We start from the raw sequence: 27,305 nt of genomic DNA on the forward strand, positions 1-27,305 counted from the left end.
ACACGCTTTTTTTTTTTTTTTGGTAGGGTCATGTAGAAATCCCCAATATAAGGGGATTTATATTGTCTAAAATATCCCCAATATAAGGATACTTTTTAATTCAACAGATGTGGAAATATTACATAGCTTTTTCAATATAGGTGAAGGGAAGTCTGCAGGGGTGATTTCAGGAAACAGTGTCTTAAATTTTAAAAACAGATGCAAGGAAGAGATTGTCTCCCCTACTCCTCCAGCATTTCTAGCTATTGGCGGGTAAAGATGTGATGCATGGAGCTATAGCAGTCATCATGTGATAATAAGGAGAACTAATGAACATACATACAGATGGTAGAGCAGAAAGAACTTTGATCTTCATTATACTTTGAGTGACTGAATAATCCAGCCTTAAACTTCTTCACTTCTGCAATTCATGTGAAATTACAGGGATTTTTAAAAGAAAAATATGTTTGGCATAAGATCAAACTTATATGTGCTTGAGAAAAGCATTTTCCAACTTTTTATTGAAGTAGAGTTGATTTGCAATATTTTATCCGTTTGAGGTATATAGCATGGTAATTAAATATTTTTTATAAATCACACTCCATGCACAGTTATTAAAATATTGACTGTGCTGCCTGTGCTGTATATTATGTCCTCATAACTCGCTTAGTTGATACCCAGTAGTCCCTACCTTAGTCCCCTAGTAGTTTCTGCCTCTCCTACCACCATCTCTCCTCAGGTAAACCACCAATTCTCTGCATCTGTGGATCTGTCTCTATTTCATTATGTTTTTATTCATTTGTTGTATTTTTTAGATTCTACATATAAGTGAAAACTTACAGTATTTGTCTTTCTCTGTCTGACTTTTTTCACTAAGCATAATACCCATCCGGTCCATTCACATATCTCAAAATGCAAAATTTCATTCTTTTTTTTTTATGGCTGAGTAATATCACATCTTCTTTATTCATTCATTTGTTAATGGACACTTAGGTTGCTTCCATAACTAGGAATATTGGAAGCAATCTAGTTAATAGTTCCTAGAATTATTATCAATAGAGATAATGTTGCTATGAATATTGGGGTGCATATATCTTTTCAAACTACTGTTTTTGTCTTCTTTAGGTATGTACCCACACGTGGTGTGCTGGACAGTGCGGTGGTTCTGTTTCTATTCTTTGAGAAACCTCCATACTGTTTTCTACAGTGGCTGTACCAACTGAGGCTTTTACCAGCAGTGTACAAGTTTCTCTTTTCTCCACATCCTCACCCAAACTGATCACTTCTTGTCTTTCTATTGATAGCCATTCTGACAGGTGTGAGGTGGTATATCATTATAGTTTTGATTTGATCAGGGCAAACCCCTGATGATAATTCATGTTGAGCATCTTTTCATGTGCCTGTTGGTTATCACTATGTCTTCCTTGGAAAATCATCTATTCAGGTCCTCTGCCCATTTTTTAAAAGGTCTGACATTTTGATACTGAATTGTATGAGGTCTTTGTATATTTTGGGGTAATAAACCTTTATCAGATGAGCTGTGTGTGCTTAGTCGCTCAGTTGTGTCTGACTCGTTGCAACCTCATGGACTATAGCCCACCAGGTTCCATTGTCCATGGGGATTCTCCAGGCAAGAATACTGGAGTGGGTTGCCATGCCCTCCTCCAGGGGATCTTCCAAACCCAGGGATCGAACCCAGATCTCCCTCAAGGCAGGCAGATTGTTTACCGTCTGAGCCACCAGGGAAGCCCAGATTATCAGATGTATCATTTGAAAATATCTTCTCCCATTCGGTAGGTTGCCTTTGTCTTTTGTTGATGGTTTCTTTTGATGTGCAAAAGCTATTTATGTTTAAGTCAATTGAGTCGGGCTTTCTACTAAACGTAACTAAAACCTTCCAAAATGATTCAGTCATATGGTACAATTAGTTTTCAAAGGTTTGCACCAGTTCTTCCCCTATCAGCAACGTGCTGATGTGTCAGTTTCATTGGAATCTTAATTGGGGCTGTGTGCAAGCTCAGCAGTATCCCCATGTGTGTGTATCTGTGTGTGTGTATACACATGCATACTTTTAGGGAGTGCATATTTAGCCTTTACTAAATTTAAAATAGTACCTCATTACTATTTTTCACTGAACTTAAAGTAAACTGAGCTGAAAATAAGATTTTCATTTCGAATATATTCTCTCCCATCCCCCCTTCAGATCTTTATATCCCATCTCTGTGAATGCACCATGACCCACTTAGGTGCCCCAACCTAAAACTTGGGCATCTTCCCTATCTACTGTTTTCCCTTTCCATTCTCCATTTAATCAGTTTCCAAGTCACTTCTGTTTCATTTGATATTTTTTACTCCATCCCTAACACCAAATCTTCTTCACTCATCCTTTCTTCTGAATTCCTAAAATAGTCTCCTAAGAGATCTCCCCTGCTGGTCATCTCAACCTCTTTGGCAACCCACCTTCTACACTTCTTTCTAGCTATCCTGGATGGATACAGGTCTTAACATGTCACTACCTTCCTGAAGTCGGATCATGTGATCTGATTCTCACTTGGTATTTAAGGCACCATGTAGTCCTCCTATTCATTTTCCTCTGATTCATTTCTCCCACCGTCTTGAATACAAGTTCAGCTCAGTTCAGTTCAGTTGCTCAGTCATGTCCGACTCTTTGCAACCCCATGAACCGAAGCACGCCAGGCCTCCCTGTTCATCACCAACTCCCGGAGTTCACCCAAACTCATGTCCATTGAGTCGGTGATGCCATCCAACCATCTCATCCTCTGTCGTCCCCTTCTCCTCCTGCCCTCAATCTTTCCCAGCATCAGGGTCTTTTCAAATGTGTTAGCTCTTTGCATCAGGTGGCCAAAGTATTGGAGTTTCAGCTTCAACATCAGTCCTTCCAATGAACACCTAGGACTGGTCTCCTTTATGATGGACTGGTTGGATTTCCTTGCAGTCCAAGGGACTCTCAAGAGTCTTCTCCAACACCACACTTCAAAAGCATCAATTCTTTGGCACTCGGCTTTCTTCACAGTCCAACTCTCACATCCATATATGACCACTGGAAAAACCATAGCCTTGACTAGACGGACCTTTGTTGATAAAGTAATGTCTCAGCTTTTTAATATGCTATCTAGGTTGGTCATAACTTTCCTTCCAAGGAGTAAGCGTCTTTTAATTCCATGGCTGCAATCACTATCTGCAGTGATTTTGGAGCCCCCCCAAATAAAGTCTGACACTGTTTCCACTGTTTCCCCATCTATTTCCCATGAAGTGATGGGACTAGATGCAGTGATCTTAGTTTTCTGAATGTACAGCTGCCTAAAAGCCATGTCATATCATATCTCCTGTTGACCAATTTTCTCTTTCTTGAACGCCTTTTCCTAATTGCTTGAAAAGTCAACTTGGATATTACCTCTTCAAGAATGCAGTGCCCCTTACCTTGCTCTGTGCCACTACCACGTTTATCCCCATCACTGTCTTTTCCTTTACTAGATCGTGAGCAGGGATTATGGTTTATTTCCTAGCTCACTCTAATAATAATGCTAATTATAACAATGACAGCACTTATATCATGAAAGTAGTATTTGCAAAGGTGCTTCTTACATGTTTAATTTAATTGATTAAGTTGTTTACTCTCATATCTGCCTTATTAGGTAAGTTATTACGATGATTATTATGCTCAATTTTTATCTGGGAAAAATGGAGGTACAGAATGATGAAGAAAATTTCCCAAGTTACACCATTGCTAAGAGACAGAGCGAGGCTCTGAACTCAGGCAGTCTCACTCCAGAGACTGCATTTTTGTCCATGTGATGGGTGGATTCTCTGGTTATTTGATGAATGTCTGGTTGATGGAAGCCGAGGCAGGATGGGCAGTTTGGAGAGATGCTTCTGACACTTCCAGCCCATGTGTTCCTTTTGAAGGAGGCAGGATGGGTAGGCTGGTATAGGGTCCCCTTCCCACTTACAGCTTTCTCCCGATGAGCTTCCACAATGGAGTCTTCTTTGATTCCACAATGAGGCCTGTATCTTCCTCTACTCTCTAATCCTTTGAATACTCAGTGTTTCCTTTCTCAGGACATAATCTGGTATCTTAAAAGCATAATAATAGTAATAATAATGTTGATGATTCCTAACATTTACTGATTTTTTTTTAAATTTTAGATACTCCATCCCCTTGTCAAGAAATTTTGAACAAGAATTCTTAGTGTTTGCATTCATGTCATACAGCTGACTATCCCTACTGCTTGCTTGCAAGCTGCTCTATGCTTTCTCCTGCTATGATCAGGACAGAAAAGCTATTTGCTCCTTCTCTGACTACTCGCAGCCCACCACCCCTGAAAACCTCTTCTTAACTCCCCCTCCCACCACCACCCCCAACCCGCACCCATGGCAGCTATGGTGTCACGGAAAGAGAGCAAGGCTGGGAACCGGAAGACCTTGTTTGTGGGTTAATAGCTGTGTTACCTTCAGGAAATCATTTTGTCTTGCTGAGCCATGGGTGCTGCATCTTTTAAATGCGAGTGACATTACTTCTGCCTCACAAGGTTACCTCCTCTGGGGGGTCTTCTCTGACCCCATCGTCTTGGGAAGGAATTAACCTCCCCTTCATATGAGTACTTAGCTGCCTTGTTCAGGCTCTGTGTGCCACACTCCATTGTAATTATTAGTTTATTGACACCATCTACTATACTGTTAATGTCTCAAGAACAGCGACTGGCTCATAGTTGTCTTTGGGTCCCCCCTTCCTAAATTTCCACAGTGACCACAGCCTTTCTCCTGAGCTTCTCATATGGAGTTTCATCCCATCCTCACAGCCATCCATGACATCCATTTGGATCCAAAATCACTTGAGTAAAAATGAATGGGATTACAAACATGGAACCCCATCAGTCTTCAATAGGAGACAAGGAAACATTCCTGGTCGTGGTCTTCAATCATTGTCCCATCCAATAATAATAAAAAGGTCATCCTGCATCTCATGCTGATGAATATGGTAGGACTTCTGCTGATGACGTGGCCAAAATACCTATGGCACCACACACAGTGTCTTAATTTCTAAAGCAGAACTTGGACAGGCGGATGAGCTGTGACCTGGTTTTCAGTGGAATGGCTCTGCGTAGGGAACTCGATGGAGATGCATTATTGAGAGATTCTGAACTTCTAGAATGTGTGGTAATCAGTGATTTTTTTTTTTTTTTTGATAATACTCTTTCCCACCCCCTTCTTCATTTCACAGTCTATTACGGCTCAGGGGTCTGGAAACTTGTTTGGGCTGAATATTGTTTGGAATGTCAAAACAAACATGCATATTTTAATGATTAAGTTGATCCCTTTCTATGAGGATACCACTCATCTGGATATTTTCACCTCGGAGTGTGAGGAAATGGATCTTGGAGTGTGTGCGCTTCCTATCTTCAAAGGGAAGAGGAGAGAGAGAGAAGACGGTCTAAGTGTCAGGAAGAGGAATGATGCTCCAGATGCGCCCTTTGACTCCATTTCCTGCTCCCCACCAAGCCTCTGGAGAGTATGCTCAGGGAGCTCTCCCTCTTCCTGTGAGGCCAGAGATGTTTCCAGTTTTGAGGCTGTTGTGGATGACATGTCTGGGCAAGCATGCGGCAAAACCACAGAGAGACAGGAGAGGAAAGAAACAAAGCTGGGCAAACTCCAGAGCACCTTCTGCAGGACTTCTGTCAAGCCTGAGGTAAGTATTGCCACCTCCTCTTCCTCTCCAGTGGCACCGTCCACTTTTTCCTCTGTGTTTGCCCCGTGGCAAGTCCTTCTGCTACAGAGAAGGGGAGGCAAGTTGCCCTGTAAGAGGGGCTTCTCCCAAGTAGCAAGACTTCTTTGAGTTCAGGTCTGAAAGAGAGAGAGAGTGTCCCTTCCTGAGGAGGGTAATCTCAAAGGCCAGAAAGCCATGGCCTCCATCCCGCCAGGGTGCGTGTGCTTGCTCGCTGGGCGTGTTGAGGATAACCTTTCTTCAGAGCCACACCCTGTGGTCTTTGGATCCGGGCGCCAGACCAGCCCATGTCAGAGAGTGGGCAGCTCTGTCCCTTTTTCAAGACACATCAGACTTACAGGCAGATTTCTTCCCAAGGTGATCATACCTTCCTCTTACCTGCGATGAACCCTGTCTGAGCCAGGCTTCCTTTGGCCAAGTTCCAAGCGCCATCTTGACATGGAGGAGGCCCATGAGTGCTCACCAGTGGTTCTCAGCCCTGGCATATGCAGCAGCCTCATCCGGATTCCAGCAAAGAGGAATTGGCAGGGCATGAATAAGGGCAGAAGGTAATTGAGGAGCTGGGGCTGGTTTTAAGGCAGGACAGAGCCTAGCTCCACGAGTTGAGCTGGAAGGAATTTGCTGTCTGTGCCAGATGTCATAAAGAGCTGCTGAGCTGGTCGAGCTCGCCCGTGCTCGGGAGCGAATCAATCAGATGAACTGGGACTGCGGCTCGGCTACAGACCAGGAGCTAATGCGGACTCTACTGCAGCAAGCCAGCGCCACGCGCCCTGAGCCGGCCGCAGGAGGCCGGAGAGCCGACGCAGCAAATGCCTGGAGCCAGCAGGGAGAGACCAAAGAGGGTCCGGGATGAGGGCGGCTTCCAGCAGCTGTGTTTCCACGCTCATCACCTCTGGGCACGTTAGCGGCGCTAATTGTGGAGCCGGAGAGCTGTTACAAGCAGACCAGATATGTTCGGGTGGGGTCCTGACAGTACTTAGACCGGTGTCTGCGATTGAATAGACACAAAAGCATGATGCCCAGAGAAGAAATAAAAAGAAAGCAGAGAATGAAGGAAGCTGATTGGCTGATCCCACTTGTTACCTCAGCAACTCGTCCATACTGTTTTATCCAGAGAGTCTTTATCACAGAGTGATAAATTAATAAAAAATAATCTCTTGTTTATTGAGCTGTTACTATGTGCAAGCACTCTTAAGGGAATTTGATCTACATCGTTTCATTTAATCCAGACTCAGAGAGGTCAAATATCTTACCCAAAGATACATAAATGTGTGTGTAAGCGTATATTGTGTAAATACATAACTATTGAACAGCAATCAAGTTTCAAATCCCATTCTCCCTGACTTCAAAGCCAGTATGCCATGAAGTTTCCTGTTTTAAAAGCAGATACTTTATAAGAATTTTTCAAATTAAGCAACTATGGCACTGATGGTCAAGAAAATAAAATTAACCAGTCACCCAGTTTTGAAATTTAAAAAAGAATGTTTCCCCAGGAACCAAAGAAAGGGACATACATTGGCCATATGGTCACAGATTGAAGTTTTCCGTTTTCTTTCCCTATAATAGCCCTGGCAGACAGCTAATAAGAAAAACATATTGCAGAAAGAATGTACTCTTCTCTCAAATCACATGGTAGATTTTTGGTAGCAGCAGAGTTTGCTGAAAACAAGTAATAATCTGCTAATAGGTAAATTCAGCCCCTCTCATTCTGGGGGGGCAAAATACACTGAGAGATTTATGAGTTTATCCTCTAAAGACTGACCTTATTTAAAGAAAAATTGAGGACGGAGGCGTGGAGACAGTGATTGTCCTCTTGGACAACACTTGAGTTCATCAGATGCCATGTTCCCCCATGTCCCCCTCCAGGTCAGACTGTTCACTTGATGGAATAATTTGAGATTGTTCTGGAAAGATAGATGAACATTCATATCATCTATAGAAGGGGAGACGGGCTCCACTACTACCTTTTTTATAATATTTCCAACAAGAAAATATTCAGGTTAGTCTAATGAAAGGAAATCAACTTTGAACACAAACAATGGGAAAAATCACTCTTCACAGTAGAAAAATTCCAAGCTCCTACAATCCATTGGCCCTCTGTTTTCTTTAATTTAAATCAAGGTAAGAAGATGGGAAGTACAGCTCTTTAGAGGGGTATAGAATCCACTGTGCCTTTTAACAGAGCTGTCTAACACGAAGTTAGTTCAGATTTTTCAGCCTCTTTGGTATTCTTCACCAAAGGAAGAGCAGAACCGACAGCTGGGTTTGCTCAATTCTGTTGAATCTACATGCTTACTCTTTTGCTGAGAAATTAGCAAGCACTATATGAATACCTCTCCTCCACCATTCTGTCTCCCATGGGTCTTTTTTTCTTTGAAACAATGCACTGTAAGCGCTTGTGTGGTGTTCAGCAAGTCATTTTAAAAGTAATTCTAAAGTATCAAAGTTTGTGCATAGTTTATTTGCAAAAAGTAAATCTGAACATATTGCAAGTTACCTTTTAAAATATCACTTGCTCATAAATCTTTAACTGAGTTGCCCTGTGTGTGTGTTAGTCACTCAGTTGTGTCCAACTCTTTGCAGCCCCATGGACTACAGCCTTCCAGGCTCCCCTTTGTCCATGGGATTTCCCAAATAAGAATCCTAGAATGGGTTGCCGTTTCCTTCTCCAGGGGATCTTCCTGACCCAGGGATCAAAACCAGGTCTCTTGAACTGAAGGCAGATTCTTTACCATCTGAGCCACCAGGGAAGCCCACAGCATCTGCTGGTAGACTTAAACTCCGTCCTGACATTCAACTTTCTGACTGAGTTACCATCTGACCCAGCAATTCCATGCTGAGGTTCATACCCAAGAGAAGTAGAAACATGTTCACACGAAAATTTGTACATGGATAGTCAAATAGTCATAGCAGCATTATTCACCATAACCCCAAAGTGGAAACAACCCAAACAGCCATAACAGATGGATGGATAAACAAACTAGATACGTCCAGACAATACACTTTTATTAAGCAATAAAAAAATTACTGATACATGCTACAACATGATTGAACCTTGAGAACATTATTATGCCAAGTGAAACAAGCTGGATACAAAAGGCCATATATTGTATGACTTCATTTATATGACATATTCAGAATTGGCAAATCTCTAGAGATAGATAGTAGATTAGTAGATTAGGGCTGGAGGAGATGGGGATGGGTCCAGGGTTTCTTTTTAGGGTAATAAGTATGTTCTGGAATTAGATAGTCATGTGGTGATGTGTACACAACTTATGAATATGTTAAAAACCACTGAATTGTGGTTCAAAAGGGTAAATTGTTTGGTATGTTAATAATCTCTCAATGAAGAAAAAATATCACTCACATCAAAAATGTGTGTATACCTTGCAGCCTCTGAACACAATGAAGCACAGCAGCCCCTGATCATGGGACTTGTGTCATCCAACCTCTTCGCTTGATGAGACAGCAGAGCACTGAGGTTAAGAACATAATCTCTAAAGCCAGTTCATCTGGGTTCAAACTCTGGAACTGTCGCATGCTGGCTGTGTGAGCAAGTTACTTAACTTCCTTACAGTTCAGCTTCCTTGCCTGCACAGTGGAGATTCTAATTAGCCTCTTAGAGTTACAATAATTAAGTTGGCTAATATGTGAAATGAAAGTCGCTTAGTTGTGTCCGACTCTTTGCAACCCTATGGACTATACAGTCCATGAAATTCTCCAGGCCAGAATACTAGAGTGGGTAGCTGTTCTCTTCTCCAGGGCATCTTCCCAACCTGGGGATCCAACCCAGGTCTCCTGCATTGCAGGAGATTCTTTACCAGCTGAGCACTAGGGAAGCCCAAGAATACTGGAGTGGGTAGCCTATCCCTTCTCCAGCAGATCTTCCTGACCCAGGAATCGAACCGGGGTCTCCTGCATTGCAGGTGGATTTGTACCACCTGAGCTACCAGGGAAGCCCAGTATGTGAATAGTGGGGTGTTATCTATCACCATGATCATTACCACCATCACTCATCACCATTATCCCAAGTGTCCCAGTGGAAACAATGTGGGAACCGTATCTTGTACAGTTACACAATCAGCATTTATTTCTTAATCACTCATCACTCTTGATATATAGCCAAATTTATTTATGAACCACATAATAAAGAAATTGAATACTTAAACTATAGTTGGGCTTCCTTTATGGCTCAGTGCTAAAGTATCTGCCTGCCAAGTAGGAGACCTGAGTTCAGTTCCTGGGTCAAGAAGATCCCCTGGAGAAGGAGATGGCAACCCACTCTGGTATTCTTGACTGGGAAATCCTGTGGACAGAGGTACCTAGCAGGCTACCGTCCATGGAGTTGCAGAAGAGTCAGACACGACTTAGCAACTAAACAACAACAAAAATGATAGTTAAATGATTGATTTAATATTATTTATGAACCACATAACCTGGTTACAAATTAATTGAAAGCGAATTCCTGCATTCATCTTTCATCCTTTCCACTTGTTTTATATTCCCCAGTATCCAGCCCAGAGCTGGCTCCTCCTATTTCATCTGTTTTACCGAGATGGGCTTTCAAGCCCAAGATAGGCATTAAAGGAATGGCGAGGCTCCTCAATGACAAACTCATGGGTTTAATTGCATTTCAAGAAACCTCAGTGGTGTTCTCAACTCTGTTTTCTTCCTTAGGGTATTGTAGTTGTTGACCTTCCTCTACTTGTGCTGTTACCAAATTCATTTCGACCACTGTTTCCTGTTTATTGTAATATATGGGGTCTGATGTGCTTGTGGAATACTATGACCAGGTATCTGGTGATAGCTCTTCAACACCTTGGTGAGTCCTTAAGACTCATTGTTAGTGGGGTGTTCCCTTGGCCCCTTTCTACTCTTAAAATGGCCATACATGCCTCCAATGCAACAGCAGAAGGCTGTTGAGAAATGGCTAAAACCCAAGGCCACAGAATGTACTCAATGAGGATTTTTTTCCCCCCAGATTATTTTGGGATGCTATAGAGATACTCTTGCTTACCTCTGTGTTCCAGACTCTTTGGATTTTCTGTGGGTGAAAATACCTACAGAGCAGGGGGAATGGCTGCAGCATGCATGATTGTGGGGAAATCATGAGAAAGTTGTGCAGCCAGGAGGTAGTCCTGAGATGTGTTCTGTGATCTGTATGGAAACCCCAGAAAGAGATTGTGAAGGGATTTGTCTCTCCACCACCATAGACAATGATGCTTTTCAGCTTTGTGGCCCTAACTAGCAATAACTAGTACTCAAACAGGCTTCCCCTGGTGGCTCAGATGGTAAAGAATCTGGCTGCAATGCAGGAGACCCGGGTTCAATGCCTGGGTCAGGAAGATCCCCTGGAGAAGAGAATGGAGCTACCCACTCCGGTATTCTTGCCTGGGGAATCCCATGGACAGGGGAGCCTGGCAGGCTACAGTCCTCTGGGTCACAGAGTCGGACATGACTGAGCAACTAAGCACTAGCACTAGCTAGTGCTCACCCACTAGGGAGAGAGGAGGCTGAGCTGGAGAACACAGTGTCCAGAGTCTTTGACCCTGGACAAACTGGTGTGGGAATATGTCCCAAGTTTTTCCTGGTTTCCTGTTGCTCCTTGTGAAAGTGTCCCTACTTCCTGTGTGGTAGCTTTGGTACAAGTCCTACTGTGTCATTCAAGTCTGTAATAAAGTCCTGGAGGGGAAAAACATGGCCTTTATATTTCTCTCTCTTTGCTCTCAAGTCAAGCCAGGAGCACTGGAGCACTAGTACAACTCAGGAAAACATCCCTTTGCCAGGTTCCCCAGAGCACATTTGGTATGCTAGCCTTCTCTGTGTTTATTTTCAGGATAGTGATAAAAGCCCAGAAAAAAAAACATCAGGGAAAAATCGGTAAATTTCAGTAATATTTCACATGTGCAAAGGGCAAACAGTTTAGAATTTCTCCTGCTCCATCTGAAGTTGGAAACTCTCACCACAGCGGGAAGCTCGGCTCTTTTGACTTGGCAAACCAAAGCAAACAGCTCACACCTGCAAATGCACCGTCTCTGACGTGAGTAGCTGTGGCCGGAGGGTCAGTCTGTTCTCAGGTTTTCATCCAGAAACCACACGCTGCAAATGGAGAGAAAACCACTGCTGGATTAAAGGAAATCCTTGCCACAGAGATGAAGCGCACAACTTTAATTAACTCATCATTTTCTAATGAGCATCCCCAGAGTCCTGCGCTTGGGCAGCTTATGTGGTGGAATGTCCATCAGATTGTTCCAGACAGTTTCGTAAAATAAAGTTTTAGTTTTTATAAACATTTATTTTAGAGAGTTGGAAAATGTAGAAAACATTTTAAATGTTTGGGGTGAATTACCCAAAACTTATCAGTCATAGAAAGTCAGTCTTTGGTGTATTTCTTTTCACTCTTTATGTTTTAAATTCTGCATTTTGTAGAGAATTGAGAGTGTCTCAACTGTAGAAGTGTCTTTCTGGCTTTTTTTTTATACTATTTTATGTTAGGCATTTTATCATTTTAGTCTAAACTAAAGTCACTGTTGATATCTGCATATTGTACTGAGTGGATTAATTAATGGATTAATCCATTATTATTGAATTATTTCAAAATTTCTATATGATCTCAAACTCTTGCTGTTATAATAATGCTGCCATGAAATCATTGTGCTTACAGCTTTCTTATGTATATTAAGAATTATTTTCTTAGGAAAGATCCTCAGAGGTAACCTGCATTGTGGAAACTCATATAGACTTCTGATGCAGAATGCCAAATTGATTTCTAAAATTTTCACTCTGCTGTCTGTAATGGGGTAGTACTTTAATTAATGGGTATATGTGTGTTATTCTCTCAGTCATGTTTAACTCTTTGTGACTCCAAAGACTATAGCACGCCAGACTCCTCCATCTATGGGATTCTCCAGGCAAAAATACTGCAGTGAGTAGCCATTCCTTTCTCCAGGAATCTTCCTGACCAAGGGATCAAACCCAGGTCTCCTGTATTGCAGGCAGATTCTTTACTGTCTGAACCACCAGTTCAGTTCAGTTCATTTCAGTCGCTCAGTCGTGTCTGACTCTTTGGGACCCCACGAATCACAGCACACCAGGCCTCCCTGTCCATCACCAACTCCCGGAGTTCACTCAGACTCACGTCCATCGAGTCAGTGATGCCATCCAGCCATCTCATCCTCTGTCGTCCCCTTCTCCTCCTGCCCCCAATCCTTCCCAGCATCAGAGTCTTTTCCAATGAGTCAACTCTTCCCATGAGGTGGCCAAAGTACTGGAGTTTCAGCTTTAGCATCATTCCTTCCAAAGAAATCCCAGGGCTGATCTCCTTCAGAATGGACTGGTTGGATCTCCTTGAAGTCCAAGGGACTCTCAAGAGTCTTCTCCAACACCACAGTTCAAAAGCATCAATTCTTCGGCACTCAGCTTTCTTCACAGTCCAACTCTCACATCCATACATGACCACAGGAAAAACCATAGCCTTGACTAGACAGACCTGTGTTGGCAAAGTAATGTCTCTGCTTTTGAATATGCTATCTAGGTTGGTCATAACTTTCCTTCCAAGGAGTAAGCGTCTTTTAATTTCATGGCTGCAGTCACCATCTGCAGTGATTTTGGAGCCCCCAAAAAGAAAGTCTGACATTGTTTCCCCTGTTTCCCTATCTATTTCCCAAGAAGTGATGGGACTGGATGCCATGATCTTCGTTTTCTGAATGTTGAGCTTTAAGCCAACCTTTTCACTCTCCTCTTTCACTTTCATCAAGAGGCTTTTGAGTTCCTCTTCAATTTCTGCCATAAGGGTGGTGTCATCTGCATATCTGAGGTTATTGATATTTCTCCTGGCAATCTTGATTCCAGCTTGTGTTTCTTCCAGTCCAGCGTTTCCCATGATGTACTCTGCATATAAGTTAAATAAGCAGGGTGACAATACACAGCCTTGACGAACTCCTTTTCCTATTTGGAACCAGTCTGTTGTTCCATGTCCAGTTCTAACTGTTGCTTCCTGACCTGTATACAGATTTCTCAAGAGGCAGGTCAGGTGGTCTGGTATTCCCATCTCTTTCAGAACTTTCCACATTTTATTGTGATCCACACAGTCAAAGCCCTTAATAAATAACATTAATTTTCATCTGATAGGATAGGCAACAATAGACTCGAAGTGTTGATTTACTTTGCATTTATTTGACTTTTCTTTTTTACCTGTTTTAATCCAACTTTGTAAATGATCTCTTTTAGCTCTTTGTCTATTTTTGAGGATCTGTTATCAATTTATATGAATACTTTATTTACATAAAGGGCTTCCCACGTAGCTCAGTCGGTAAAGCATCTGCCTGCAATGAGGGAGACCTGGGTTCAATTCCTGAGTCCGGAAGTTCCCCTGGAGAAGGAAATGGCAACCCACTCCAGTATTCTTGCCTGGAGAATGGCATGAACAGAGGAGCTTGGTGGGCTACAGTTCATGGGGTTGCAAGAGATGGACACAGCTTATAGTGCTATCTTTTCTTTCTTTCTTTTTCTTTATTTACATAAAAGGCACCAACTTTTTTCTCAACTTATTTGCTGCAAATAATTTTTCAACTTTATTGCTTTCTGTCCATTTTAATTATGCCTTGAGATATAGAAATATGATTTTAGTAGTCATATTATTGATCTTTTCATTGATAATTTTCTCTCCTGCTTAACTTCTAACCCTCTAGAAATTTTATAAATATTCATCTATATTTTCTTTTAGATTTTCTATGGTTTGACATTTTTCATATCTCTAATCTATTTTTAATTTATTTTAATGAATGGTAGGCAATATAAATAAACCATATTTCACATAACCCATTCTGCAAATGTCTAACCAAATTCAATAGTACTTGTTAGGTTAATACATCCCTTCTCTACTGGATCTTTCTATTGTCCTTATGAAGCTGGTGCTAAGTTTTTAAATTCAATCTCTACTTTGTTTCATTACTGTGCTTGTAAGTTTTTCTTTTAAATGCTACGTACTTTTACTTCCGTATTAGTTGCTCAGTTGTGTCTGACTCTTTGCGACCCCAAGGAATGTAGCCCACCAGACTCCTCTGTCCATGGAATTCTCCAGGCAAGAGTACTGGAGTGGGTTGCCATTCCCTTCTCCAGGGGATCTTCGCTACCCAGGGATTGAACCCAGGTCTTCTGCATTGTAGGCAGATTCTTTACTGTCTGAGACACCAGGGAAGCCCCCAAATCTTGTTAAGATGATGAGCTGCTCCATTCAAGGCAGTGCAATGGAACACGCGGGAAATTGTTAGTTGTTCAGTCGTGTCCAACTCTTTGCGACCCCCTGGACTGTAGCCATCCAGGCTCCTCTGTCCATGGGATTCTCTGGGCAAGAATGCTGGCGTGGGTTGCCATGCCCTCCTCCAGGGGATCTTTCTCACCCAGGGATTGAACCTGAGTCTCTTACATTGGCAGGCAGGTTCTTTGCCACTTGGGCGACTTGGGAGGCTCCAAGATACCTTACTTATATTGATACAATTTCAGCCTCTAGTGAGATAAGTTCTTATCTTTGTCAAAAATTTCTTTTTATACAAAAATTGAGAAGACGCATGTATCCCATTTTTCATTGCAGCACTATTTACAATAGCTAGAACATGGAAGCCACCTAGACGTCCATCAACAGATGAATGGATATAGACGTTGTGGTACATATATACACAACGGAATATTATTCAGCTGTAAAAAAGGAACACCTTTTAGTCAGTTCTAGTGAGGTGGATGAACCTAGAACCTTTTATATAGAGAGGAGTCAGTCAGAAAGAGAAAGATAAATATCATATTCTAATGCATATATATGGAATCTAGAAAAATGGTACTGAAGAATTTACTTCCAGGGCAGCAGTAGAGAAACAGACGTAGAGAATAGACGTGTGGCCATGGGGAGAGGGGAGGAGAGGGTGAGATGAATGGAGAGAGTAACATGGAAACTTACATTGCCATATTTAAAATAGATAGCCAGCAGGAATTTGCTCTGTGACTCAGGAAACTCAAGCAGGGGCTCTGTATCAACCTAGAGGGGTGGGATGGGGAGGGAAATGGTAGGGAAGTTCAAAAGAAAGGGTTATATGTATACCTATGGCTGATTCGTGTTGAGATTTGACAGAAAACAATGAAATTCTGTAAAGCAATTATCCTTCAATAAAAAAATAATTTAAAAAATCTTTGTTATACAAAATAAAACTGGCATCCAAACCCCAGTAAGATGGCTCTTTGGGGTGCTTGTCTACCATCATCTCAATGTACTGGCTTTCCAAATAAAGTTGCTATCCCTTGCCCCACCTCCCCCCAATTTCTTCACTGCTATTGCTGTTTCATTCCAGGTAAACTTTAGAATTTTGTTAAGTTCCTAAAATTCCTGATGCCATTTAGTTCTAACCGCATTCGGCTTAATTTCCTGGGAACTAATCTGACCCTCAAAGCACATGGTGGGTCACAGCACATATTCATTTTTTTCATGAACATCATCATCTTGTATTGTTTTTATTATTTTTTTTTAATTTATGTATTTATTTTTGGCTGTGCTGTGTCTTTGTTGCTGGGAGGGCTTTTGTCTAGGTGTGGAGGGCGGGGACTGGTCCCTAGGTGAGGGGTGCAGGCTTCTCGTTGCAGTGTCTTCTCTAGTTGCGGAGCACAGACTCTAGGCACAGGGGCTTCAGTAGCCGCTGCACCTGGGCCCAGCAGTTGCAGCTTGTGGGCTCTAGAGCTCTGGCTCAGTATTTGTGACGTAAGGGCTTAATTAGATCCCCCCAGACCAAGGATCAAGCCACCAGAGAAGCCTCTGTGTATTGTTTTTAAATGCATAGGTATGTGACTCTATTCTCATTAAAAAAAAAAAAAAAGATGAAAGGGGAAAACTTCTCTCGCCAGAAAATTCCTCTTTGGAAGGTTATTTGGGTCAATTTAAAATTTTTACTGTGATTCAAAAGTCAATCTGTGAAGATATCTTTGTGTTTATTTGCACATATTTCTCTGGAGTAATCTCCTAGAATGTGGGTGAAAGGGTATTCATAATTTTGATAGTTCCTGCCAAATTGTCCTTAAATAAGACTGTATCAATTTACACTCTTATTAACAGTGAATAAGAAATTCTGTTTTCTCACACTAGATGTTATGGAATCAAATATTTGCCAATCTGGTGAAAAATATAATCTCAGTGTTGTTTTAATTTGTATTTTCCTAATTACTAGTGAAATGGAACATATTTTCTGGTGTATGTGACCATTTGCACTTCTTTTTCTTTGAATTGAATCTTCAAATTAATTTCTTAATTTTAAGTTAGGCTTATTTGTCTCTATACACATTGCATATATTAAGCCTTCATCTGTTACATACTGTGCAGATATTTTCTCTTAATCTGTCCCTTGTCTTTTAATATTGTTTTACTGTCTTTCCTTGTAAAGAAGTTATTCATTTTCATATGGTAAAATCTGTCATAATTTTTATTTTTGTCTTTTGATTTTCCTCCAATTTTCTATTTCATGATTTCATAGATTAAAAATGTTTAAACTTTCAAGCTATGTAGAATCTGACTTTATATGTGGTGTGAGAGAAAAATCTAAGTTTGTTTTTTCTTTCTATCTACTTGTCCCAGTTCCAATAAATGAATAGTCTATCTCCTTCAGGAAGTATCTCCATAACCATATGCTAAAAATTGTAAGAGTGTGTGTGTATATGTGTGTGTGTGTGTGTGTGTGTGTATAACACACATATTCTTCAACTTTATTTTGTCCAGAATCTATTTGTCCATTCCTATGTTAGTGTGCCATTGTATTACTCTACTCATAAATAAAGTAATTATTTAATTATAATAAAATAAATATAATTTTAAGCTATAAAATAATATATTAATTACTATATATAGTATTCTGGTAACTTATAGGGAATGTCTCCTTTAACTGTTATTTAAAAAAAATTTCACAGGCAATCTTTTGTATTTTCTCTCTCAAGTCAGATTGTAGAGCTTCTTTAAAACTATTTTTGGGGAATTTTGATTGGGGTCATCCTCAAGACCCCTCAGTAAAGTTTTATATTTATCTTCATATACCTCTTGCATATTTTTTGTTAGACTCACTTCTAGATATTTTAAAGTTCTTTTGCAATAATGAATTACATCTTGTTTTCCAATTGCATTTTAAAATTTCTTATTGCTAATCTATAGACGCTTAACAAATGGACCTTTCATTGAATTTGGTGAGAGATTTTTAATAGCTTTACTGTTAATCTTTCTAAATTTTTGATAGACCGTCATACACTTGAATATAATGACAATTTTGTTTCTTTCATTCCTTCCCCTTCCTTTTTTTTTTCTTATTGGATTGGCTATTTTGCTAGTATCATATTAATTTGTAGCAGATATAGCAAACAGCTAGCTTTAATGAGGACCATTGAAAAATAACATCATGATGTTTGCTTTAGATTTCTGGTAATTGTCTGTATTATTTAGCGTGTAGGTTTAGCTGCCATAATACAAAGACTCAAAGTAACAGTGATGCATACTAAATCCGGATGTAAGCAGTACAGAGTGGTGTAGTGGTTTATCTCTGATCATTCTAGATTGTTGATGTGCCCTATAAAATGCACAGCTTGAGTCTTGCCCTCATGCCAGCTAAAAATTCTCCCACCACGGGAGAAGGAGAGAACAGAGATTGGGGAAACTAACAGCTGTTATCACACCGTATTTATTCATTTTAAGGAATTTTTCTTCTGTTCTTAGCTCAGTGAGAATTATTGCTGCAAAAGAGTGTTTAAACTGTTTCAAATACATTTTTTAGCATCTACTGAGACTAACATAACTTTCCCCCTCAATATTGAGTTATAAGAGAACAAATCATAATTTGAATATCCTTTGTGTCTTTGTGTATGACATTTGTTGGGAGATTATTATGTCATATATTCTTATTTTAAAGAAATGTTCAATTTGAGATTCTTCCTTCTTTCTTTTCTTTTTTAGCATCCTTTTTCTGTGCTAGCCATCTATTTAAATAGGAATGGTTGGTAATTCCCTGGTGGTCCAGTGGTTAGGACTCAATGCTTTCACTCTTTAGTCCCTCATCAGGGAACTAATATCCCACAAAGCAGCACAAGTGGACAAATAAATACATAAATTGGAATTATTATCCATTTATTATCAATTATTTAAAATTTGATAGAATAAAATCCTAAAATGGCTTATTTTCAAGGAAAGAATTTGTCAAACTTTGCCATTTTTTTCTCCCTCTGTTTAATGGGTTATTTTAGCACTTCTTCATCATTTCTGTCATTAGATAATTGATATTTTATATTTTCATATAGTTACATATACCAATATTTTCCATAATTATCTCATTTTGTTATCTTATTTAGAGACAGCAACCCTTGCCTAAATAGTCATCATACATTGTATGTGTGTTTGAATATTTTACATTTAACCTTTTAATCCATCTGGGATATGTTTTGGTGCATGGGTGACCTGAATTCTAATTTTAGCTTTCTTCTAAATGGCAACCTAACTGTTCCAATAATACTTATTGATTAATCCATCTGTCTCACTTGAAATTTCTATTTTAATTTGCACTAATTTCTTGTATCTACACATCAGTTTATTTACTTTTATTAGTTTATTTATTTAATCTGTTTCATTGATCTATCTATTCTAGGACTAAAGCTATACTATTAAACACGATTAAATTTTACAGTTTTATAATTCATTTTATAATCTGACAGGACAGGTGTTTTGCTGTTTAAAAAGTTCCTGGCTGTAACGGATTTAATTTTCTAGATGAATTTTAGGATACAATTTTAGTTAAAGCATTTCAAAGGGTTGGATTATAAGTGCATGAAATTAAATTTTAAATTCAATTTTTTGAAATTATAGTTTTAGAAAAGCTGTATAAATATCAATAATATTGAATTCTCCAGTCCAAGAATATAGTATATCTCCCTGGCTATTTAGATCTACTTTATATCCCTCAAAAATGTTTTGTGATTTTCCTTAAACAGGATCTACGTATTTTTTTGTTAATTCAGTTTTAGGACATATATATCTATAAAGTAAATGGAATACTTTTTTCATTATATTTATTCCAGATATTTGGTATTTCTTGTATTAAAACTAATGATTTTGTATATTTTGTGACTGCCTACCTTAGGATGTGAGTTTGAGTGGACTCCGGGAGTTGGTGATGGACAGGGAGGCCTGGCGTGCTGCAATTCATGGGGTCGCAAAGAGTCGGACTGAGTGACTGAACTGAACCTTACTAAGAGATCTTATTAGTTTTTACAGTTTTCCTCCTGCAATGTTCAAGTGTGCAGGAATCTTTTTTTGACATATCATATTAGTGCTTTATCCTTTTATTCCCTTGAATCAGCCAGGGTTCTTTGGTTTCCAGTTTCTGTTATTTTAAACAGAAATATTTCTTCACAAAATCAAAGGGAAGGCTGGAAATGAGATTAGGACAAGGGTAATGTGAGTGAGGTGATTTTCTCAGACACCAAATTTAAGACATCAAAAATCTCAGTAGTCAAGATAAATAATATTTTAATGGAATTGAAAAATTTCATGAAAAAAATTTGTGAAAAAAAAGTATGCTGAACAAAATGCCAGAGATTGAAATCAAGATAAGCTCAATATGAAGAACCAACCTCTAAACAGACCAGGAACCAGGCACATGTGAAGGCTTGGTTTGGGGCGCCCAATGATGACTTACGACGGGATGGGTACACTTCGGAAAAGGGAGTGATTGTCATCTTTGACTAAGGGGAGAGCAGGGTATGTGTCTTGACTGTCCAGGACTCCACATGACGAGACAAAGGTAAATGTAAGTTGGTATGCTTGATGATATCTTAGAAATCTCTGAGACGTGTTCATTTATTTTTATTCTTTTTTCTTTCCGTTCTTTAGACTAAATAGTTTCACTTGACTTATCTTTAAGTTTGGCAGTTCATTTTTCTGCCAGCTCAGTTCTGCTGTCAAGCCCATTTAGTGAATTTTTTTTTTTAACTTCAGTTATTGTGCTTTTCTTTTCTTTTTTTTTTTTTAGTTATTGTGCTTTTCAACTCCACAATTTCTGTTTGGTTCTTTTTAACAGTTTGGACCTCATCGTCACATTCTCTGTTTGCTGAAACATCATTCTTATACGTTTCTTTTCTTTGGACATCGTTTTCTCTAATTCTTTGAACATATTCATAATACCTGATTCAAACTCTTTGCCTAGTAAGTTCAACATCTGCAGTTCCTTAGGGACAGTTTCTGTTGACTCATTTGCCCTGAATAAAATTGTGTGTGTGTGTTTCTTGCAGTTTTTTAAATTGGAAATGGACATTTTAAATAATTTAAAGTGGACATTCTGAAAATTGCGCGCACACACACACACGCACATGCACACTCACTCCTTCCCCACCCAGGGTCCACTGTTGCTGTTGCAACTACTCTTTGGTTTTTTTTTTTTTTAGTGACTTTCCTGAACTAATTCTGTAAAGTTTGTATTCTTTGTTTTGTATGACCAGTGAATGCTCTGCTTGGATAGCTTAGCAGTCAGCTTATGATCTGATGGAAATTTTCTTATGTGTCTTCAACCAAGAAATCTCCAGCCTTATTCTCTCTCTCTCTATGTGTGTGTGTGTTTGGGGTCACATCTTCAGGGCTCTGGCAACTTAGAGCTCTGCCTTAGCCTTCACTTCCTCTTTGTGCAGAGCCTCCAGGACAGCCCAGAGGAGAGATTAGAGTCCTCTCAGATTTTTCTTGGGAATGCACACGACCTTGCAAGTGGGTGTGGCTTTCTGGAATCTCGAGAATACATTGGAACTTTTCAAAGTCCTGAAAAAGCATCTTCTTTCCCATATTTTCCTTTCACATTTTTTTTTTTTTTAAGTCAGCCTCTTGTTTACCCCAGCTGTTATGCTCTCTGAGGCAGCAGCTTGTTTTTCAAAAATGCCCTGGGGGTAGAGTTGTTCTCCTGAGGAAGATCAGAATTAGGTTAAATAAAGACAAGCCCTGAGAATGACATTTTTCCAGGGAGCTGCCAGACAGCCCTAAGAGGGACAATTATCTGGGGATAAGTTTTTGGGGGACTCCAAATCTGTTTTGCCCCTCTTCAATGACTGTTAAGCTGCTGGCTTTCATAGCTATAATAGTGCCTTATTGTTCAATAGCTAAGTCATGTCCCACTCTTTTATGACCCCATAGACTGTAGCCTGCCAGTCTCCTCTGTCCATGGGATTTGCCAGGCAAGAATACTGGAGTGGGTTGCCATTTCCTACTCCAGGGAATCTTCCCAATCCAGAGATCAAACCTCTGTTTCCTGCATTGGCAGGCAGATCCCTTATCACTGAGCCCCCGCAGAAGCCCCATCGTGGTGTGAGGCTGGTCATTTTCGAGGCTACTATGGGTCTGGGGAGAAGGAGATGGGAGTAAGGCAAGTTCAAACATCACAGAACTCGATTCGTGCTAAGTGGAATGTCCATGCTGTAATCTCTGGATCCTCTGAATATTTTATATCACATGGCACAAGGGTCTTTGCAGTTGTGATTAAGATTATGGGCCCTGAGATGGGGAAATTGTCCTAGGTTGTCTAGCTTGGGCCCAATCTAATTGCGAGTCCTTAAAAGCAGAGAACTTTTCTCTTCTGTGTCAGAGGGAGATGGACTATGGAAGAAGGGTCAGACAGATGCAGTGTGGCTGGTTTTGAAAATGGAATAGGGACCATGAACCAAGGAATGTGGGCTGGAAAAGACAAAGAAACAGATTCTCTCTGGAGCTTCCAGAAAGGAATGCAGCCCTGTCGACACCTGGATTTTAGATCAGTGAGACCTGTGTCATACCTGTAACCCACAAAAATAAAATAGCAAATTTTTGTTGTTTTAACCCACTAAGTTCAAGGTGATTTGTTCCATCAGCAATAGCAAAACTAATACAGTGTTGTTACTGAGATTCAAACATTTAAAATGAATGCTCCTCAATGTTGCAAGCATTTGATTAATAATCAGATTGCTAAAAATGTTGATTTTGGCTGTTTTATTCCCCCAGTGTTCTCATTGCCTTTATGATGGAATGGATTTTCAGATATCTTTATTCTGTCTTTCTGAAAGAGCTTTCCCCCACTTCCTTTTGGCATCTGTTATTACAAATGAAAATAAGATTTTTGTTGTGTTATGGATAATCTGTGGGGGTTTTTTTCCTCTTGGGAAACTTTTTAAACTTTTTCTTCATTTTTCTGAATTCACTACACTGTGACTAGGTTTGGAAGTTTTCTTTGCTTTTAATTCATTCTGCTAAACATTTGGTAGAGATTTTGAATGTAGGAACTCATGTCTTTCTTAAATTGGGAAAAATTATCTATTTTTATTTGGTTAGTCATGTTCCTTTTCATTCTTGCTATCTTCTCTTTCTAGATTTATTAGATAAATATTAAAATTTCTGCAGATATTAATGCATGTCTCAGTTATTCTTTTTCTCATTTTTTTTCCTTCAGTACTATGTTTAGAGAAATCTTTATAACAGTTTCTTTCTAATTAATTCTTCAGCAGTACACCTCATTTTATTTTGTCCATGGACAGAGTTTAAATTTTAACAACCAAGTTTTTAATTCTTACATATCCAGATAATTATTCTTATAGATGTAATGCTTTTTAATGTCCTTCTGAGGAAAGTGTATATTTATTTTACTAAAATCCTGCAGTGACTGTTTCATTAACTCTGTTTCCTCTATTGTAAAGTCTTCTATGCATTGTGTTTAGAGCATCTTTCCTTGTGTCACCTTGCTGAAATGTGCTTAGATGGATGAGCAGATATCTCTGTAATTTGATTTCTTGAAGACTGTTCTTTTGTGCAGCTTATATGGGAATAGGGCAGGACTCTGTTTACCGACTGCGTAAAGTGAGGTCAAGATAGTCAGGAAACCCGACTTAGGGGAAGCTGGGTGCTGCAGGTCTTCCTGGATTTTGCCAGTCATGTGGGGCACAGGTGACACTCACTGACCTCGCCTGAGGGCACATTTCCCCCTTGATGCTGTGTCCAAACGGTGCTAAGGGGCGAGGAGGCAGAAGACAGCTGGGCTTCACGGATGTTTCCTGATACAGAACCACTGGATGGTTAATGGTTTGTAGCTCTTTCTTTTTTCTCTTTTTGGCTGCACGTGTCTTTGCTGTGGTACACGGGCTCTCTAGGTGTGGCATGCAGGCTCCAGAGCTCGCAGGCTCTCTATGTGCCACGTATGGACTTGGTGCCCCACGACTTGTAGGACCCTGGTTGCCTGCCAGGGATCAAACATGCGTCTGCTGCACTGGAAGGCAGATTCTTAACCACTGGACCACCAGGGAAGCCCAGTGTAATGCTCTATAACTCTTATACCTGCTATGAAAACTATAATTGCCATCAATATAAAGTTACCCTATTAATCCTATTTAGTGACATCTCTACTTTGCCTGATATTGCCATTTCTCCCTGACTTCTTTGCTTGAAATATCCCAACCTTCCTTGAATTTTCAAAGTTTCCAAAGTATTTTCCTTTTATGTGTCTTTTGCAGAGACAGTAGCATTGAATGTTATTTTTACATTCAATATTTTTACATTACAATATGAATATTATGTCTTTCATAAGGAAATCCAAACCATTTTCAAGTGTTGACTTTATATTTGCCACCATAGGAACTGCTGTCTCATTGGAGGCACTCAACATCTATGTGTTAAATGGATGAACAATTTCTGATAATAAGGTTTCCTTACTTTCTCTACTTTCAATATCAATATTTTAAAATTTGCTCTTTTGTAGACATCTTGTTTATAATTTTACTAGGAGTGAATTGAGCTTTTAGAAATATTTCTATGTACACTATATATGTATATTTCCAGAGTTTATTAGGGATCTAGTTACACTGTGATCACAATTCTGAAATGTTTGATTTTCAAGTCCTTAGCAGACTATGAGCAGTAACTGTGCGTGTGCTTAGTTGCTCTGTGGTTGTCCAGCTCTTTGAGACCCAATGGACTGTAACCTACCAGACTCCTCTGCAGCAAGTTGCCGTTTCCTCCTGCAGGGGATCTTCCTGACCCAGGGATCGAACCTGTGTCTCTTGAATCTCCAGCATTAGCAGGCAGACTCTTTACCACTGTGCCATCTAGGAAAGCCATGAACAATAACTGTCTCTCTCTCTCTTTAGTTGCTAAGTTGTGTCTGACTCTTGCAATCACATGGACTGTTGCCTGCCAGGCTCCTCTATCCATGGGAACTAGCAGTCTGCATATGAAAGGTAGAAAGTATAATAAAGAGAAGAGTACCATGGATATAGCAGCAAAAAGCCAGGATTAGATGTCTTTAAGGGTCTTGTATTTCCACATTACAACTGAAGTTTATAATACTGTCTTGTACATCAAGAGTAATCTATATAGTATGTTAACTATTAAGGAATTACTTATACTTTACAGAAAGATCACTTCCAAAAATAAATTAAATTTCAAAGAAATGACTGAGAAATTAACTGTGCAAAATTCAGTCGTCTAAGGCATTCATTATGTGGAAATGCCTTCGGTGTCCTAATTATACTCTATAAGCTACCTATTTATCATTATTAGTTCCATGTGTACAGAATATTGCTTTAAACTGACTTGATTCTGTCCCTATTACATATTTCTAAACTCTGTCTTTTGCATCTTTAAAAAAAAAGGGAGAATGTTAATACCTAATAAGGTGCTCATATGGATTATGGGCTTCCCAGGCATCACTAGTGCTAAAAAACCCACCTGCCAATGCTGGAGACATAAGAGATGCAGGTTCCATCCCGGATGGGAAAGATCCTCTGGAGGAGAAAAGGGAAACCCACTCCAGTATTCTTGCCTGGAGAATCCCATGGACAGAAGAGTCTGGTGGTCTATAGTCTACAGGGTCGCACAGAGTCGAACATGACTGAACATGCAACTTAGCATGCATGCATGGATTATGCTGAAAATTAAATAAAGAATCCATCTAAAGACATTTGACACAGGGCCTGTGTCAAATCTATTACTCCCACCACCTACTAGGTATATGACTTTTGGAAAGTTCAATGTTTCAGATTTCTCATCTCTAATATGAAGATTATAATAGTTCTTCCCACATAGATTTAATGTAAAGAGCTTAGAGTAGAGCCTGGTACATCTTAAATTCTCAAGTGAACTATTATTAGTATTTGAAAACAGGAAGGGCCACAACACACACACTGGCAACACCAGTGTGAACCAGTGAACATCCTTTTTACACACAGACAAGGAAGCAATAGCTGTGATGTGGTCCAAATCTGTGCAGAATGGATTTGATATGAGAATTCTGAGTTGTGATGTATAAAAACATTCTATGCTATAACATCCAAAATGTAATGTAATATCAATTACTAATAATAGTAACAGTATCAGTACTGTTTAGTGGGAATTGTTTTTGATCACATCGGCACCTCCTATTCTATTAACTTGCCTAGCCCTGTCAACGTTCAGAAAAGGATGTGTATCCTTGCCAATACAACCTCCCTCTTCCTTCCCCACTTCTTGGATATACGTGTCATTTGCAAATCTGAGTACAATTACCACAGGGAGTAGAAATGAGACAATCTTTTGTGAATTACAAACAAATTTCTAACTCTTCATTTTGTCAGACCAACTCTAGACCAGCCACTAGAGCTGTCATGGTGATTTATGATGTTCTTCAGCAAACTGACAGCCGGTGGGGAAAAAGGTCCAAGGAAGAAAAATTCCTTATATTTATTCTACCTAGTTTAATACCTGATGAACCATGTTATAAGAACAGTTCTTAAAATAGCCTTGAGGAGAGCATCTCTACATTTTCCCAGCACGTACAATCCATCATGGAGAATGTAGAGTAGATGGTGGTCTTGCTGTGAACTTGACTGCTTTTCAAAAGAGACATTCATTGGAGGCCTGGCAATATATGAAGCTTCAGTACTAACTCATGCCCTGCTATTTGCATTCAGTCATTTTTTCCTTACCATAAACCTTCATCATAGGTAATATATTATCATATAAATATGATAATAAATAAGAAGGAAAGGTCAGTCCAGGGAAGACACAACAGATTATCTCCAAAGCTTCATTTGGAGATAGAAGTGAAGAAGGAACTTATGAAGAGGGAACACAGTCCATCTTAAGGAGGGTTGTTTATGTTTCATGTCTTGCTGAAAACTTATCTGGCCATTACAAGCCATCACAGTCCACTATTTAATCTATATAATTCATACGGTACCCACTCTATTGACTTATTTTTTTTTATATTGACTTATTTTTATATTGCTCTTTCCTGCTGCTGCTGCTAAGTCGTGTCAGTCGTGTCCGACTCTGTGTGACCCCATAGACAGCAGCCCAACAGGCTCCTCTGTCCCTGGGATTCTCCAGGCAAGAACACTGGAGTGGGTTGCTCTTTAGGGCTATGTAATTTGTGTGCCTTTTCTTCTCATCTACATAGTGTCTTCAACCTCTTCCATTTCCTTTGAACTTTCTGCCCAGTTTATAAACATATGAACATCTCTTCAGGTAACAAACCTACCAACAAACCAGACCAAAGCGTTCCCGTACCTTTCCATCCACTTGAATTGCCTGCTTGTC

Source organism: Bos taurus, chromosome 24 (genome assembly GCF_002263795.3).
Source record: "Bos taurus isolate L1 Dominette 01449 registration number 42190680 breed Hereford chromosome 24, ARS-UCD2.0, whole genome shotgun sequence".
Taxonomy (NCBI): domain Eukaryota; kingdom Metazoa; phylum Chordata; class Mammalia; order Artiodactyla; family Bovidae; genus Bos; species Bos taurus.